Here is an 18631-nt window from a genome sequence, read left to right as displayed (position 1 = left end):
CCATCACGCCTTGTGTTGGCTAGCGAATTTAAAGGATCCCTCAGGACGGCTGGCACGGTGGAGCCTGAGACTACAAGAATACGACATCACTGTAACATACAAGTCCAGACGAAAACACTCAGACGCCGATTGCCTATCACGCGCCCCCATTAACCCGCCGCCGCAAGATGACGAGGATGACGACGCCTTCCTTGGAATAATAAGCGCGGAAGACCTCGCCGAACAACAACGAGCGGACCCGGAACTTAAAGGCCTCGTCGATTATTTGGAAGGGCACACCGACGTTGTTCCCAGGGCATTTAAGCGCGGATTATCTTCCTTCACGCTTCAAGACAGTCTACTCGTGAAGAACTTCTCACCAGTCAGCGCCAATTACCTTCTTGTTGTCCCGTCAGGACTTCGTCCAGAAGTATTGCATGCCCTACATGACGATCCGACCGCTGGACACCTCGGATTTTCCCGGACACTATCGAGGATACAAGAAAAGTATTATTGGCCGCGCCTGACCGCCGACGTCACCCGTTATGTCAGAACATGCCGAGACTGTCAGCGACGCAAGACACCGCCGACAAGGCCAGCCGGATTACTACAGCCAATCGAGCCTCCTTGCCGACCATTCCAGCAGATCGGGATGGACTTGTTGGGACCCTTTCCGACGTCAATAACCGGAAATAAGTGGATAGTCGTGGCGACGGACTACCTCACCCGCTTCACTGAAACAAAAGCACTGCCGAAAGGTAGCGCAGCCGAAGTGGCGAAATTCTTTGTCGAAAACATTCTGCTGCGACATGGCGCCCCAGAAGTCCTGATCACCGACCGAGGAACGGCCTTTACAGCGGAGCTCACCCAAGCCATTCTGAAATACTGTCAGACAAGGCACAGGAGGACAACGGCTTACCACCCGCAGACGAATGGTCTTACGGAGCGGCTGAATAAGACCCTCGCCGACATGCTAGCGATGTACGTCGACGTCGAACACAAGACCTGGGATGCCGTCCTGCCGTACGTAACATTCGCTTATAACACGGCGGTACAAGAAACAACACAGATCACGCCGTTCAAGCTGGTCTACGGCAGGAACCCGACGACGACGCTCGACGCCATGCTGCCGCACGTAACTGACGAAGAGAATGTTGACATCGCTAGCTATCTCCAGCGCGCCGAAGAAGCCCGACAGCTCGCCCGCCTGCGAATCAAGAGCCAGCAGAGGACCGACAGCCGACACTACAACCTCCGACGACGCTTCGTCGAGTACCAGCCCGGCGACCGTGTTTGGGTTTGGACCCCGATACGGTGACGGGGACTCAGTGAGAAACTATTGCGACGCTATTTCGGACCCTACAAGGTCATCCGACGTATATTGGCGCACTGGACTATGAGGTCGTGCCAGACGGCATTTCGCGTTCACAGCGGCGCCGCACACGATCTGCAGTGGTCCACGTGGTGCGCCTTAAACCCTTTTACGGACGCTGACGAACTTCGTCATTTTTGTTCTTTTCTTTGCTACGAGTGCTTTTGTTTATTAACTTCGTTTGTTTGCAGCATCGGGTCGATGCTTTTTAAGAGGGGGGTATTGACACGTGTACTTATCTTTATCGGGCGACCACGTTTCGCCGCTTACCAACTGTAATCGCACAGCGACGGACGCGCCTGCATGTATCCGACGTTTCTGGAAAGTTATCGATGCTTCTACCCGGCTGTCTGTTGTCGCCGAACCTTGTGTTATCTAATTTCATCGCGTAACGCGAATGGTGTAGAACTTTGTGGAAGGCACGCGGGTCCAAACGATTAGTCTGGAACATTCGACGACTGCTCTATAAAAGCCGACGCGCTTGACCCGCTGATAAGATTTTCGACGATCGCCGACTGTGTTCGCCGCTTTCGTTGTGCTATGAGTGTAGCCTGTTTTGTGGGCACAGGTTCGCCCAATAAAAGCTAGTTTTGTATTCCACCGTACTGCTTCTTTCTTCACCGTCACTACCACGTGACAATATTATAATCCGCTGGGTACCTGGCCATACTAGTATACCTGGTAATGAAGCGGCAGACGCAAATGCGGCCTTAGCAGGTCTAAGGCCCCAAATAGATGTAAGATATGTACCATATACAGATATGAAACCTGTCGTTCGAGGAATACTGCGTCACGCATGGCAAGAAGCTTGGGACACAGAAAATAATAACAAACTTCACATCATCCAACCCTACATTACCCAAACACCTGTGCACCGGCATAGACAGGAGGAAGTAATGATGTCGAGACTGAGGATAGGTCACACACATGCAACTCACTCATACTTGCTAACCGGTACTGACCCACCGGTCTGCATTAGATGTGGACATCAACTCACAGTCATCCACGTTCTTATAGAATGCCCTGGCATGGAAGCCACGCGAAAAAGATACTTTCCTGAACTTTACCGCACCAATTTACCTATGCACCCTGCATTTTTCCTGTCGGCTGAGCCGATGTTCCCCCTCGACCGGCTGTTCAGTTATCTTAATGATGTGAACTTTTTGAAGAATATATCTTACCGCTTTTAAACTCATCTTCCCTACGCTACCTGAAATCCTACATGATCATCCTAAATTCTCCCGAGAAATGCAAGCCTTATGTTTTTAATTCCTAGGCATTTACAGCCACCGCAGTACATCACAGGCATTGCATCCCACTATACCCACTGACATGTTTATAACATTCTACCGCACTACTAAACATCGTTGCTGGCTCTCTTTGGCCGTTGTAGCCCTTGCGCCATAAAATACTAATTAATAATAATAGTAAGGTTAGATTGCTAATATCTGCCGCAAAATTATCTCGCAGGCTCAAGTGCGACCTATGGGAACCATCAGAGCAATTATAACGTTGCGATAGGTTTCATATGGAGCTGTTCAGCGGAGTGTACCCGCTAATACAATTTTTAATGATGAAAGAAAGATTCGTGTCACCGTTACACTAGCCATTTTCGAAGGGTGTTAGTCCTGACACGTACCCTCCTAGAAATTGTCGACAGGATAATACAATAAAAATGCATCCGTGTCTCAAGTTTAGAAAATAAAAAATAAATCTAGTAACCACGCAATATGGATACGGAAATCCAGTAGTTGAACTGGTAATGTCAATGCAACCAATGTTTCGAAAAGCGGACTCGTATATTTCTGGGGAGCAACTGCTATCCTTCGAAAAACGTACGCGTAGACAATTTTCGTCCTGTCAAAAGGAAGGACGAGAATGAGCTGGTGCTAGCTAGCTTTTGTCAAAGTGCAAGCAAAATAAAGGTCACGAATTAAACGAGGACAGAAGTACGGTGGTTTGAAAATAACGTAACAAACAGCTGAGAAGGGGTACTTGTCTTAAATTCTTTCGAAAACAGTAGAAAAATAACTTGGAACGTTAAGAATACTTACGCATGCGTAGCCGGGGCTAAGGCAATGTGCTTCGCTTTCTGACAAAGCTGGCGCTATTCATATTTCCCCTGCGGGAGGCGAACTCAAACTTCAAACAAACTATTCAAACAAGAACCGACACAATATCATCGTCAGAAGAATCGCTGTCCGAATATTCGTCTTGCTGGGCCGCCAGTAATGATTCGAGTTTATCTACCATACACTTCACAAACACCTTAACACGAAGGCTTACTTTCCCACGATTCGATGACATTACCTGCTGCTTTTTGTACGAAATAGCAAGGATCTTGCGCAAGTTCTTATCCATCTTTTCTTCCGTGAAGATGTCTTGTTTCTGAAAATAAACACGTCTTGTCGGCTGGCACACCAAGTGCAAAGAAAGAACCAGTACTCTGCAAAAGAAAGGGAAGGGTCAAACTGTGTCGAATTTCTGAGAAACGAACGGGGGCCAGAAAATCGTTGACATTCCTTTGTTGCCAGCGAGTGGGTGAAGCCTTTGTTGAAGTGGTTGACAGGTGTCAGCTCCATTGCTGCTTCGTTTTTTGCCTGAGGAGCTGAAATCATTAGGCCTGCAAAATGACGATTATTGTAATGCCAATAATGCGGAACCTAATGTGCAATATTGGTGGTAATCTAGTAAAAGTGCTGTTGCTTAACTATTTTTATAGGTTAGATTGCTGATATCTGCCGCAACATTATATCGAAAGCTCAAGTGCCACCTATGGGAACCATCAGAGCAATTATAACGTTGTGATAGGTTTCATATGGAGCTGTTCAGCGTAGTGTACCCGCTAATACAATTTTTATTCATGAAAGAAAAATTCGTGTCACCGTTACACTACCCCGCAGGGGCGTCTGCGTCAGCAGACGCTTGGTGTGTTGCGACACCACGTACCCGAGCACACGACGGTTGGACAATCCCGCGTCTAACCGTGCGCGGCTCAGCCGTGTCTGGGGATAAGGGGATCCTGGAGGTTGAGCCGATGCCAGGTGTTTGGACCTTTTAAGGCCCCCCGGTGGAGGCAACACACCTCTTTGGCCTCTGCTTCACGTAGACGGCACCCCCGGACTGACCCACCTGGGGGAAATCGGCAGTCACCTTTTCCTGTCCACTTCTTCGACCTTTTTCTTTCCTATCTTCTTTCTTTTACTGTTCTATCATCTCTTCTCTTCCGTCACTTCCTAATTTTTCTAGGCGGCTAGGGTTAACCTTGTGTATGTGCCCTCCCTTGGGTATGTTATATTATTTTATAGCAGCAATGCACGGCTGGCGTCTGTAGCCTTACACGTTAAGTGCTACAGCGTCGCCCTGTTGGGCTCCATGTTGGGTGGCCGCCATTGCCGCCGAAAATGTCCGAAATATTATGGGAACACCTGCTTTTCCACGTCTCCTTGATCGTCACCCTCAAGAGAGGGGACGCACCGATGAAATTCTAAGCCTCTTCAAACCAAAAGAATTTTTCCCCCTATTCCAAGTTGTTCACAGCAAAAAAACAGAAAAACCAGCTAGATCCGTATCTCCTTTCCTTGTTGCTAAAGGCTTGACTGATGCACTTGGCCCAGGCTATAAGGTCACCAAAATGTCGAGCGGGGACCTCCTCCTTGAAATCCATGATAAAGAACAGCACAGCAAACTAAACAAACTTGTGGCATTTGGAGATATACCTGTTACCGTTTCACCCCATCGGTCTATGAACACGGCACGCGGTGTAGTATCTGATGCAGATCTCATTGACTCTTCCGAAACAGAGCTGTTAGAGGGCTGGAAAGAGCAAAATGTAACTAACGTACAAAGAATCATTATCCGAAGAGAAAATAAAGAAATTCCAACAAAGCACCTGATCCTCACCTTTGCCACTTGCGATCTGCCACACACAATAGAAACTGGATACACGAAGATAGCTGTCAGACCATACATCCCTAATCCAAGAAAATACTTCCAATGTGAAAGATTTGGCCACGGATCGCAGAGCTGCCGTGGTAAACTTATATGAGGGAAATGTGGAGCACAAGGCCACGCCTCTGATTAATGTGAAGCAACACCTCACTGTGTAAACTGTGAAGGTGAACATCCAGCATACTCCCGATCTTGTCCCAACTGGAAAAAAGAAAAGGAAATAATCACCTTAAAAGTACACGAAAACATCTCTTTCAAGGAAGCACGAAAAAGGTGCTCCCCATTCCACACCAAAACTTACGCCGATGCGACGCGTCAGGGGGCAGCGCCACACCGGCCGGCGCCACCTGCCCGGCCCGCGCACAGCGAGTCGTTGGCTGTGGCATCCCCCGCCCCCGAGGTGGAAGCAGTTAAACCTGCGCCACCCACCAAGACACAGAGGCCGGTTACCCCGGGTACGTCGGGCCTCAAGACCACGCCTCGCCAGGCGAGGTCTGACAAACAAACTAGGAGCCTGCACGTTCGGGCGGCCGGTGCTTCCCAGGAGGCAATGGACACAACACCGGCACGTTTGGTGCCAAAAAACGGGCGGGGCTCTCTTGAGCTCGCCAAAACAAACAAAAAACCCATAACAGGGCCAGACGACGGTCCTGTTACCTAAAAAAACACCACAACACACCTGAACACAGGACATTTCTCATCCTAATAAAATGGCGGTACAAATTATTGATTGGAATGCCCGTGGCATTCTAAACAACTTAGATGACATAAAAGAAATAATACAAGAGTTTAATCCTAGGCTGTTCTGCGTTCAGGAAACACACTTGAAAACATTAAATACAAATTTCTTAACACAATACACATTATTCCGCAAAGATCGCGACGATGGCCATGCCGCGTCTGGTGGCGTGGCTATTATAGCTCAGGGGTCAGTTGCTTGCCAACACCTCCACCTTCAAACTAATTTTGAGGCAGTAGCGGTTAGGGCGATTCTATTCGACAGGTTGGTTACGGTCTGTTCCCTCTACATACCACCCGAACATCGCTTGCAACTAAGGGATCTTGAAACTCTAATCAATCAGCTTCCGGAGCCATTCATTTTAACAGGTGATGTGTACGCCCATAATACACTATGGGGCCACTCGCGCTGTGATGCTAGAGGGTGTACTATAGAAGACTTTCTTTTATCTACCGGTGCAGTTCTTCTGAATGAAAAAGAACCCACCTTTTATAGCACTACACACAAATCATATTCTTCAATAGACCTAACCATAGCCTCTCCATCTCTAATGCCGTACCTTGATTGGAAGGTCCTGAAAAACCCGTACGGAAGTGACACCTTTCCTATTCTCTTAAATTTAACAAAACGCGCAGAATGCCCTCCACAGATTCCCCGATGGAAGATCGACTCGTCGGACTGGGAACTGTTTCAGGAGACTACATATCTACAGTACGATGATTTGAGCTCTCTAAACATAGATGATGCTGTGGCATATTTAACTGTTTTTATTATTGACGCCGCTGAAGAATGCATAAAACAAACTAACGGACTTGCTAATAAGCGTCGTTTGCCTTGGTGGAATGACGAATGCAAAGAGGCACGGAAAAACAAAATAAAGCTTGGGGCCTGCTTCGTGACTCTCCAACTGCGGAGAACCTCATTAATTTCAATAAGGCAAAATCACAGGGCAGGAGAACACGACGACGTGCTAAGCGAGAAAGCTGGGAAAGGTACATCTCTAGTATCAATTCGTACAAGGATGAGGGTAAGGTATGGAACAGGGTGAACAGATTAAATGGCAGGGAAACACAACCGCTTCCTTTAGTAAACGCTGAAGGCGACACCATGAAAGACCAGGCAGACTTCCTGGGTAAGCATTTTGAAAATATTTCTAGTGCATCACACTATGCGCCAACTTTCCTAAAGTTCAAGGAACGCATAGAGCGAGAGCGCCTTGAACGAAAATGCGCAGCAGATGAACCTTACAACCGTCCGTTTAGTCTCGCTGAACTGAAGGCCGCTCTCAGTTCCTGCGGCAACTCAGCACCAGGTAGTGACCGCTTAATGTATGCAATGATCAAGAATATGCATCCAGAAACATTGAACACACTTCTGTCTCTTTACAACACCATGTGGGTATCTGGGCATATTCCATCCTCATGGAAAGAAGCGATTGTCATCCCAATTCATAAGCAAGGCAAAGACCCCGCATTAGCCAGTAGTTACAGGCCAATAGCACTAACAAGCTGCATGTGTAAATTATATCAAAAAATGGTAAATCGGCGTCTAATCTCTTTCCCGGAAAGCAACCGTCTATTTGATCCCCTTCAATGTGGTTTCAGGGAGGGTAGGTGAACAATAGACCACCTCGTTCGCATTGAGGCAAATATTAGAGAGGCTTATATACACAAACAATTTTTTCTCTCTGTATTTCTGGACTTGGAGAAAGCCTATGACACAACATGGCGATTCGGAATCCTCTGAGACCTATCTGCGATGGGCGTACGCGGCAATATGCTAAATATAATAGAAAACTACCTGACTAACCGCACATTCCGTGTTAGAGTGGGCAATGCCCTGTCCAGGCTATTCACTCAAGAGGCTGGTGTGCCACAAGGGGGCGTGCTTAGTTGCACCCTCTTCATTGTGAAAATGAATTCCATCCGCAAAGTCATTCCATCCTCAATGTTTTATTCAATATATGTAGACGATGTGCAACTAGGATTTAAGTCTTGTAACCTTGCTGTCTGCGAGCGCCAAGTCCAACTCGGACTGAACAAGGTCTCAAAATGGGCAAACGAAAATGGCTTCAAGCTAAACCCCTCCAAAAGCTCCTGTGTACTTTTTTCTAAAAAGAAAGGCTTGATACAAGATCCTGATATTATGCTGCATAGACAACACATACCACTCAACACTGAACATAAATTTTTAGGCATAATACTCGACTCAAAACTAACCTTCATTCCTCATATCAAGTATTTGAAAGCTAAATGCCTTAAAACAATGAACATCCTGAAAATACTATCACATGCAACATGGGGAAGCGAGAGGAAATGCCTCATGAACCTCTAAGGAGCCTTGTACGATCGCGCTTAGACTACGGTGCCGTTGTGTTTCACGCAGCTACACCCAGTACTCTCAAGATGCTGGACCCTATGCATCATCTTGGTATCCGCCTCGCCACCGGCGCCTTTAGGACGAGTCCGATTCAAAGCCTCTATGTCGAATCGAATGAATGGTCGCTGGATCTGCAGCGGTCATATTCTACATTTAATTATTTTCTGAAAGTACATGCTAACAAAAACCATCCTTGTTATCCCACCATAAACGATATGACCTCTGCAACACTCTTTCACAACAAACCTACAGCCAGAGAGCCATTCTCGATCCGTGTGACAAAGCTGAGCAAGGAGATGGATGTTCATATTCATGAAAATAGACTAATGGCTTCTGCCAAGCGGTTTGCACCGTGGTTGTGGCGACCCATTGACTGTGACACGTCATTTGTGGAGGTAACGAAGCACGCTCCAGAGGCGCACATTCATATGCATTGTCTGGAATTACAATTTAAATACCCTTGTCCAGAGTATTACACAGATGTGTCTAAATCACATGCCGGCGTGTCATACGCAGCCGTCGGCCCATCCTTTCCCGAGTCCGATGTTCTGCACCCTCAAACAAGCATCTTTACAGCAGAGGCGTATGCAGTATGGTCGGCTGCAAAACACATCAAACAGTTAAAACTACGTAAGGCGGTCATATACACAGACTCATTAAGCGTTGTGAAAACATTGATGTCATGCTTCAACCACACAAATCCAGTAATTGCAGATCTTTTCTCTTTCCTCTGTACTATTTATGCCTCTGGCCAACATATAACGATATGCTGGGTGCCTGGACACAGGTATTGAAGGTAACGTCCTGGCAGACCGAATTGCTACCTCCTTAGACACAAAAGCTTGCAACATGTCCGCAGCCGTTCCCGTCTCAGACCTAAAGCCATGCTTACGGAAACAATTCACAACCTACTGTCAGCATAAATGGGACTCTGAAACCCTTAATAAACTCCACATAGTTAAGCCACATTTAGGATACTGGCCATCACTGACCAAGTCCAGACGAAGTGATGTCCTATTATGTCGTCTCAGAATAGGGCACACTTACGGTACACATAGCTTTTTGTTGAGTGGCGGTGAACGCCCAATGTGTAGTAGATGTGGGGAGACACCCATTGTTCAGCATGTCTTCCTAGAATGCCGCGAAACACAAGCCGAAAGGAAAAAACACTTCCCTTTAGCATACAGTCAGTGTATACCACTTCACCTGGCACTGTCTCTAGGCAGAGAACCGCTATTTCACATGCAATCTACCTTAGCCTTTTTAAACGACGTTGACATGCTCCACGTTTTCTGTGCAAGAAATTCGTAACACGGCCTCTTGCGAGAGGCCACGGTTCCGATGTGAACCTTTGTTATAGCACATGCCTCCAGGCCATTGTACTCAAGAAAACAGCTGAGGCTGTTGTGCTATTTGTCAACAACAATCACCTGTCAATTTTTATTCATACCCGCCGTGGTTGCTCAGTGGCTATGGTGTTGGGCTGCTGAGCACGAGGTCGCGGGATCGAATCCCGGCCACGGCGGCCGCATTTCGATGGGGGCGAAATGCGAAAACACCCGTGTACTTAGATTTAGGTGCACGTTAAAGAACCCCAGGTGGTCGAAATTTCCGGAGTCCTCCACTACGGCGTGCCTCATAATCAGAAAGTGGTTTTGGCACGTAAAACCCCATAATTTAAATTTAATTTTCAGTCATGTAACGCTATTACACCATTGTTGTCCATCCTATACTTACAGCATACCCTACTTCAGCCATTCTCATATTTTTATTCCTTGAGTATTTTATGCAACTCATAGATCTCAGTTCTAGGCCTCTCTACAACGATGTCACATCAGCCATTAGTCCATTCAGTACTCATCGCCACTGCCTTGGCGCTCTTTGGCCACACTTGGCCCTTGCGCCAATAAACACTACATATCATCATCACCGTTACACTAGCCATTTTCGAAGGCTGTAAGCCCTAACACGTACCCTCCTAGAAATTGTCGACAGGATAATACAATAAAAATACATTCGTGTCTCAAGTTTAGAAAATAAAAAATAAATCTAGTAACCACGCAATACAGACACGGAAATCGAGTAGTTTAACTGGTAATGTCAATGCAGCCAGCGTTTAAAAAAGCGGGCTCGTATATTTCTCGGGAGCAACTGCTACCCTTAAAAAAATTGTACGCGTAGATAATTTTCGTCCAGTCAAAAGGAAGGACGAGAATGACCTGCTGCTAGCTAGCTTTTGTCAAAGTGCAAGCAAAATAAAGGTCATGAAATAAACGACGACGGAAGTACGGCGGTTTGAAAATAACATAAGAAAGAGCAGAGAAGGGGTACTGGTCTCAAATTCGTTCGAAAACAGTAGAAAAATAACTCGGAACGTTAAGAATACATACGCACGCGTGGCTGCTGCTAAGGCAATGTGCTTCGCTTTCTGACATAGCTGGCGCTATTCATATTTCCCCTCCGGAAGGCGAACTCAAACTTCAAACAAACTATTCAAACAAGAACGGACACATGCCGTCGTCAGAGGAATCGCTGTCAGAATATTCGTCTTGCTGCGCCGCCAGTAATGATTCGAGTTCATCTACCATACACTTCACAAACACCTTAACACGAAGGCTTACATTGCCACGATTCAATGACATTACCTGCTGCTTTTCGTACGAAATAGCAAGGATCTTGCGCAAATTCTTCTCCATCGTGTCTGTCGTGAAGACGTCTTCGCTCTGAAAACAAACACGTCTTCTCGGCTGGCACACCAAGAGCAATGTGAGAACAAGTTCTCTGCAATGAAAGGGAAGGGTCATATTCTGTCGAATTTCTTAGAAACGAAAGGGGGGGAGCAAATAGTTGACATTCCTTTGTTGCCAGCGAGTGGGTGAAGCCTTTGTTGAAGTGGTTGACAGTTGTCAGCTCCATTGCTGCTTCGTTTTATGCCTGAGGAGCTCAAATCGCTAGGCCTGCAAAATGACGTTTATTGTATTGCCAATATTCTAACGCGGTACCTAATGCGCAATATTGGTGGTAATCTAGTAAAAGTGCTGTTGCTTAACTATTTTTATAGGTTAGATTGCTGATATTTGCCGCAACATTATATCGAAAGCGCAAGTGCGACCTATGGGAACCATCAGAGCAATTCTAACGTTGTGATAGGTTTCATATGGAGCTGTTAAGTGGAGTGTTCCCGCTAAGATAATGTTTTATTGATGAAAGAAAAACTCGTGTCACCATTACACTAGCCATTCTCGAAGGCTGTAAGCCCTGACACGTACCCTCCTAGAAATTGTCGACAGGATAATCATGACACGTGTACTTATCTTTATCGGGCGACCACGTTTCGCCGCCTAACACATGTAATCGCGCAGCGCGGGACGCGCCTGCATGTATCCGAAGTTTCTGGAAAGTTATCGATGCATCTACCCGGCTGTCTGTTGTCGCCGAACCTTGTGTTATCTGATTTCATCGCGTGACGCGAATGGTGTAGAACTTTGTGGAAGGCACGCGGGTCCGAACGATTAGTCTGGAACATTCGACAACTGCTGTATAAAAGCCGACGCGCTTGACCCACTGATCAGATTTCCGACGATCGCCGACCGTGTTCACCGCTATCGTTGTGCTATAAGTGTAGCCTGTTTTTGTGGGCACAGGTTCGCCCAATAAAAGCTAGTTTTGTATTCCACCGTATTGCTGCTTTCTTCACCGTCACTACCACGTTACATCTGGTGGAGGCGCTTTACGTTCATGTACCGGACGCCCCCAACAAGCCGTAATCCAAGCCCGGACCGCAAAGACAACACCAGCGCCGTCCCGGAACATCGAGCAAGCCGCTGTCTTCAACCGCTGCCCCCGGAGCACGGACTTCTACCTGAGAAGACCAAGAAGATTGTGGCCAAGGAAACCCCAATGGCAGCCCCAGCGTCCCCCATCGTGCTTCAGCAGCCCAGGGAGCCTACAACGTTCCGCGGTTCAACATTCGAGGACCCGGAAACCTGGCTCCAGACGTATGAGAGGGTCGCCGTATTTAACAGCTGGAACAGCGACGACAAACTCCGTCATGTCTATTTCGCATTGGAGGACGCAACCAGGACGTGGTTCGAGAATCGAGAAGCCACCTTGACGACGTGGGACCTGTTACGTAGCGGCTTCCTTCAGACATTCGCAAGCGTCGTGCACCGAGAACGAGCCCAAGCGCTATTACAAAACCGGGTGCAGCTACCTAATAAGACAACCGCGATCTTCACGGAGGAAATGAGCCGTCTCTTCCGCCACGCCGACCCTGAAATGCCCGAGCAGAAGAAAGTCCGCCTGCTCATGCGAGGTGTGAAGCAGGAACTTTTTGCCGGAATGGTACGAAGCCCGCCGAAGACCGTCGACGACTTTCTTCGCGAGGCCACCAGCATCAAGAAGACACTCGAGATGCGAAACCGGCAATTCGACCGCCTCACGAACTCGACAATCTACGCCGGAGTTCAGTCACTGGCCACCGACGACCTACGCGAGACTATCCGAGCTGTCATGCGGGAGGAGCTACAAAATCTGTTCCCATCATCACAGCCTCAAGTGGCTTCGATTGCCGACGCCGTGCGTGAGGAGCTCCAACAACAACTTGGAGTAGCCCCTGAATCGCCGCAGCCTGAGCCACAAGCGATGACCTACGCCGCCGTCGCGCGCCGTCAAGGTCCCCCTCCGCGACTGCGCCAGGGCCCTGTCACGCCGCAGTTCCGTCGTCTGCCGCCGCCGCAGCCAGCACGACCACCCGTCGTCCAGAGCACCTACGCGAGGAAGACGGACATTTGGCGCGCTCCTGACCACCGCCCGCTCTGCTACCACTGCGGAGAAGTGGGTCACGTCTACCGACGATGTCCATACCGGGAGATGGGACTGCGAGGTTTCGAGGTGAACGCTCCGCGCCCGCAGCAAGGTGAACGCCCCCGGGATATCGCCGACTACCTCGCCGCTACTCAGTGAAGCTCTCGACGACCGTCGCGTTCGCCATCACCAGGCTGTCGCCGCAGCGTCGACCATAAACTGGCCCAGCCCGGGGCCGGTCAGCAAGCCCATATCCGGAAAACTAAAAGCAGCAACCGATGGAGGTGTGGTTGCTGTTCGTAGAACTGACGAAGATCCTCCGCCGCCGACGAAGACACCGAAGAAACTACCTCGACGACATAACGACACGCCGCCGTCCCGACGAAATCACGAAGCCAAGACTACACCGACGAAAGACGACTTGACGACGCGACGTTCCAACTTCAGTTCAACACGACGCAGCAGTGATCCGATGCCAAGACCTAACTGTAACGCAAGACAAAGAACCACCGACCTCGACGCGCTTCTCGACGACCACGCAGTCACCGCCTTAGTAGACACAGGAGCCGATTACTCCGTCATGAGTGGACCCATCGCCGCCCAGTTGAGGAAAGTTAAGACAGCATGGGAAGGCCCTCAAATTCGGACCGCTGGAGGACACCTGATTACGCCGACTGGGATCGGCACGGCAAGAATTACCGTTCATGACCGGACTTAACCTGCCACCTTCGTTATCCTCCAACAATGTTCACGAGACGTCATTCTCGGCATGGACTTCCTGAATCAACATGGCGCAGTCATCGACCTGAAGTCGAAATCGATAACGCTGTCGCAAGATCAAGCGATACCGCCGGAGAGCTGTCGTAGTCACCACGCCTTGAGTGTGCCCGAAGATCAAGTGAGCATCCCGCCGCGCTCCAGCATTATTATTTCCGTCGGCACCGAAACACCCGCTGACGTAGAAGGCGTCATCGAGGGCGACCAACACCTACTGCTCGACCGTGAAATTTGCGTCGCAAGAGGAATCGCTCGACTCCACGGAGGGCAAGTGGAAGTTATGCTAACCAACTTCAGCCAAGAATTCAAGCACATCAACAAGGGCACGACAATGGCATATATCGAGGAAATTGTGGAAACCAGCAATGCCTTTGTCCTCTCGGATTCAGCCGCATCTACCCCGATGAGCATAGTCCCCGAACCAGAGTTCGACGTGAATCCAAGTCTTCCTATGAGTAAGCAGCAACAGATCAGAAGTTTTCTCCGACGACACAAAGGCTGCTTTTCGACGTCATCGAGGATTCGCCAAACACCAGTTGCAAAACATCGCATAATAACCGAAGAGAGCGCTCGACCACTCCGCCAGAGCCATTACCGAGTTTCGACGCGAGAACGTGAAGCTATTAGGGAACAAGTTGACGAAATGCTGCGCGACGACATCATCCAGCCGTCGAAAAGCCCGTGGGCATCTCCTGTAGTCCTGGTGAAGAAAAAGGACGGAACCCTACGCTTCTGCGTCGATTATCGTCGACTGAACAAGATCACGAAGAAGGATGTGTACCCCCTTTCACGGATAGACGACGCATTGCATCGGCTCTGCAACGCTAAATACTTCTCGTCGATGGACCTCAAGTCTTGCTACTGGCAAATAGATGTCGACGAGAGAGATCGCGAAAAGACTGCCTTCATCACGCCAGACGGCCTCTACGAGTTCAAGGTCATGCCATTCGGACTGTGCTCGGCGCCTGCAAAGTTTCAGCGCGTCATGGACACGGTGTTAGCCGAACTGAAGTGGCAGACGTGCCGTGTTTACTTGGATGACGTCGTTGTCTTCGCTGGAAATTTCGACGATCACCTTAGGCGGTTTACGACAGTGTTAGAGGCCATTAAGTCATCAGGGCTCACTCTGAAGCTGGAAAAGTTCCGCTTCGCTTACGATGACCTTTTGTTCCTAGGCCACGTCATCAGCAAATCAGGAGTACGCCCCGACCCACAGAAGACAGCTGCCATCACAAAATTCCCGCAGCCAACCGACAAGAAGGCAGTGCGCAGATTCCTTGGCATGTGTGCCTACTATAGGCGCTTTGTCAGGGACTTTTCACGCATCGCGGAGCCGCTAACACATATAACCAAATGTGATGTCGAGGTCAAGTGGGAAGCGCCGCAGGCCAAAGCATTTCAAGAACTCAAACGACGCATGCAGTCGCCGGCGCTACTTGCACACTTCGACGAGGACGCCGATACCGAAATCCACACTGACGCCAGTAGCCTAGGCCTCGGTGCCATCCTAGTCCAGAGGAAAAAATGGACTTGAACGGGTGATATCGTATGCTGGCCGGTCGCTGTCAAAAGCGGAAAGCAATTATTCTGCGACTGAAAAGGAATGCCTCGCCATCACTTGGGTTACAGCTAAATTGCGCCCTTACCTCTATGGGAGGCCATTCAAAGTCGTCAGTGACCATCATGCGTTGTGTTGGCTAGCTAACTTAAAGGACCCTTCAGGACGGCTGGCGCGGTGGAGCCTCAGACTGCAAGAATATGACGTCACGGTAATATACAAGTCCGGAAGAAAACACTCCGACGCCGACTGCTTATCACGCGCCTCCATCGATCCCCCGCCGCAAGACGACGAGGATGACGACGCCTTCCTTGGGATAATATGCGCGGAAGACTTCACTAAACAGCAACGAGCAGACCCGGAGCTAAAAAGCCTCGTCGAGTATTTGGAAGGGAACACCGACGTTGTCCCTAGGGCATTTAAGCGCGGGTTGTCTTCGTTCACGCTACAAAACAACCTGCTCGTGAAGAAGAACTTCTCACCAGTCCGCGCCAGCTACCTTCTTGTTGTACCGTCAGCGCTGCGTCCAGAAATACTGCACGCCCTACACGACGATCCAACCGCTGAGCACCTCGGATTCTCCCGGACGCTGTCGAGAATACAGGAAAGGTATTACTGGCCGCGTCTGACCGCCGACGTTGCCCGTTACGTCAAGACATGCCGAGACTGTCAACGATGCAAGACACCACCGACAAGGCCAGCAGGATTACTACAGCCGATCGAACCTCCTCGCCGACCATTCCAGCAGATTGGGATGGATTTGTTAGGGCCGTTTCCGATGTCAACATCCGGGAATAAGTGGATCGTCGTGGCGACGGACTATCTCAACCGCTTTGCTGAAGCTAAAGCTCTACCAAAAGGCAGCGCAGCTGTAGTGGCGAAATTTTTCGTCGAGAACATCCTGCTGCGACATGGTGCCCCAGAAGTCCTCATCACCGACAGAGGAACGGCTTTTACAGCAGAGCTCACCCAAGCCATTCTGCAGTACAGCCAGACAAGTCACAGGAGGACAACTGCCTACCATCCGCAGACGAATGGTCTCATGGAGCGCCTGAACAAGACCCTCGCCGACATGCTAGCAATGTACGCAGACGTCGAGCACAAGATGTGGGATGCGGTCCTGCCGTATGCAACCTTCGCTTACAACACGGCGGTGCAAGAAACAACACAGATCACGCCGTTTAAGCTGGTTTACGGCAGGAACCCGACGACGACGCTCGACGCCATGCTGCCCCACGTCACTGACGAAGAGAATGTTGACGTCGCTAGCTATCTCCAGCGCGCCGAAGAAGCCCGGCAGTTCACCCGCCTACGGATCAAGAACCAACAGAGGACCGACAGCCGACACTACAACCTCCGACGACGCTTCGTCGAGTACAAGCCCGGCGACCATCTTTGGGTTTGGACACCGATACGCCGACGAGGACTGAGTGAGAAGCTATTGCGCCGCTATTTCGGACCCTACAAGGTCATTCGACGTACAAGGTCATTCGACGTGCCAGACGGAATTTCGCATTCACAGCGACGCCGCACACGATCTGAAGTGGTCCACGTGCTGCGTCTGAAACCCTTTTACGGACGCTGACGAACTTCCTTATTTTTGTTTTCTTTGCTACGGGTGTTTTTCTTTATTACTTTCATTTGTATGCAGCATCGGGTCGATGATTTTTAAGAGGGGGGTATTGACACGTGTACTTATCTTTATCGGGCGACCACGTTTCGCCGCCTAAAAAATGTAATCGCACAGCGCGGGACGCGCCTGCATGTATTCGAAGTTTCTGGAAAGTTATCGATGCTTCTACCCGGCTGTCTGTTCTCGCCGAACCTTGTGTTATCTGATTTGATCGCGTGACGCGAATGGTGTAGAACTTTGTGGAAGGCACGCGGGTCCGAACGATTGGTCTGCAACATTCGACGACTGCTGTATAAAAGCCGACGCGCTTGACCCGCTGATCAGATTTCCGACGATCACCGACAGTGTTCGCCGCTATCCTTGTGCTATAAGTGTAGCCTGTTTTTGTGGGCACAGGTTCGCCCAATAAAAGCTAGTTTTGTATTCCACGGTATTGCTGCTTTCTTCACCGTCACTACCACGTGACAATACAATAAAAATGCATTCTTGTCTCAAGTTTAGAAAATCAAAAATAAATCTAGTAACCACGCAATATGGACACGGAAATCGAGTAGTTTAACTGGTAATGTCAATGCAGTCAACGTTTCCAAAAGCGGGCTGGTATATTTCTGGGGAGCAAATGCTATGCTTAAAAAATTTGTACGCGTACATAATTTTCGTCCAGTCAAATGGAAGGACGAGAATGAGCTGGTGCTAGCTAGCTTTTATCAAACTGCAAGCAAAGTAGAGGTCACGAATTAAACGAGGACGGAAGTACGGCGGTTTAAAAATAACATAAGAAAGAGCAGAGTAGGGGTACTGGTTTGAAATTCTTTCGAAAAGAGTAGAGAAATAACTAAGAACGTTAAGAATACTTACGCACGCGTGGCCGCTGCTAAGGCAATGTGCTTGGCTTTCTGACAAAGCTGGCGCTGTTCATATTTCCCCTCCGGAAGGCAAACTCAAACTATTCAAATAAGAACGGACACAATGCCGTCGTCAGAGGAATCGCTGTAAGAATACTCTTCTTGCTGCGCCGCCAGTAATGATTCGAGTTTATCTACCATACAGGTGCCTGGTGGTGGTCTCGTACGGACGATGCCCTCTCGGTGAGCGCAAATTTCCCCTCATCTTTTAAGAGGTTCAATACTTAGAAGCATTTGTCTCGCAAATCATTTTATTTCAAGGAAATTTTCCACGTCTCAATGATTTCTCTCGTCGTATTCGACTTCTGATTGCCGTGTTATAGTTTGTTAACGAAGCTTTCCCTCAAGTCTAAATATTTTAAGGCAGTTTGTCGGGTGCATACCATGGCCACGCACGCTTATATCGCCTTCCGTTTCGCTACCACGGGTGCGCTTTAAAACCACGGCGCTGCAATTTTGCTTCAGAGACTTTCCTTTCCTTCCTTCTTCTCCGCCCTTAAACTGGCTCTCTTAACTACTACACGCAGAGACA

This window comes from Dermacentor andersoni, chromosome 4 (genome assembly GCF_023375885.2).
Source record: "Dermacentor andersoni chromosome 4, qqDerAnde1_hic_scaffold, whole genome shotgun sequence".
NCBI classification, from domain to species: domain Eukaryota; kingdom Metazoa; phylum Arthropoda; class Arachnida; order Ixodida; family Ixodidae; genus Dermacentor; species Dermacentor andersoni.
This window is presented reverse-complemented; position numbering follows the sequence as displayed.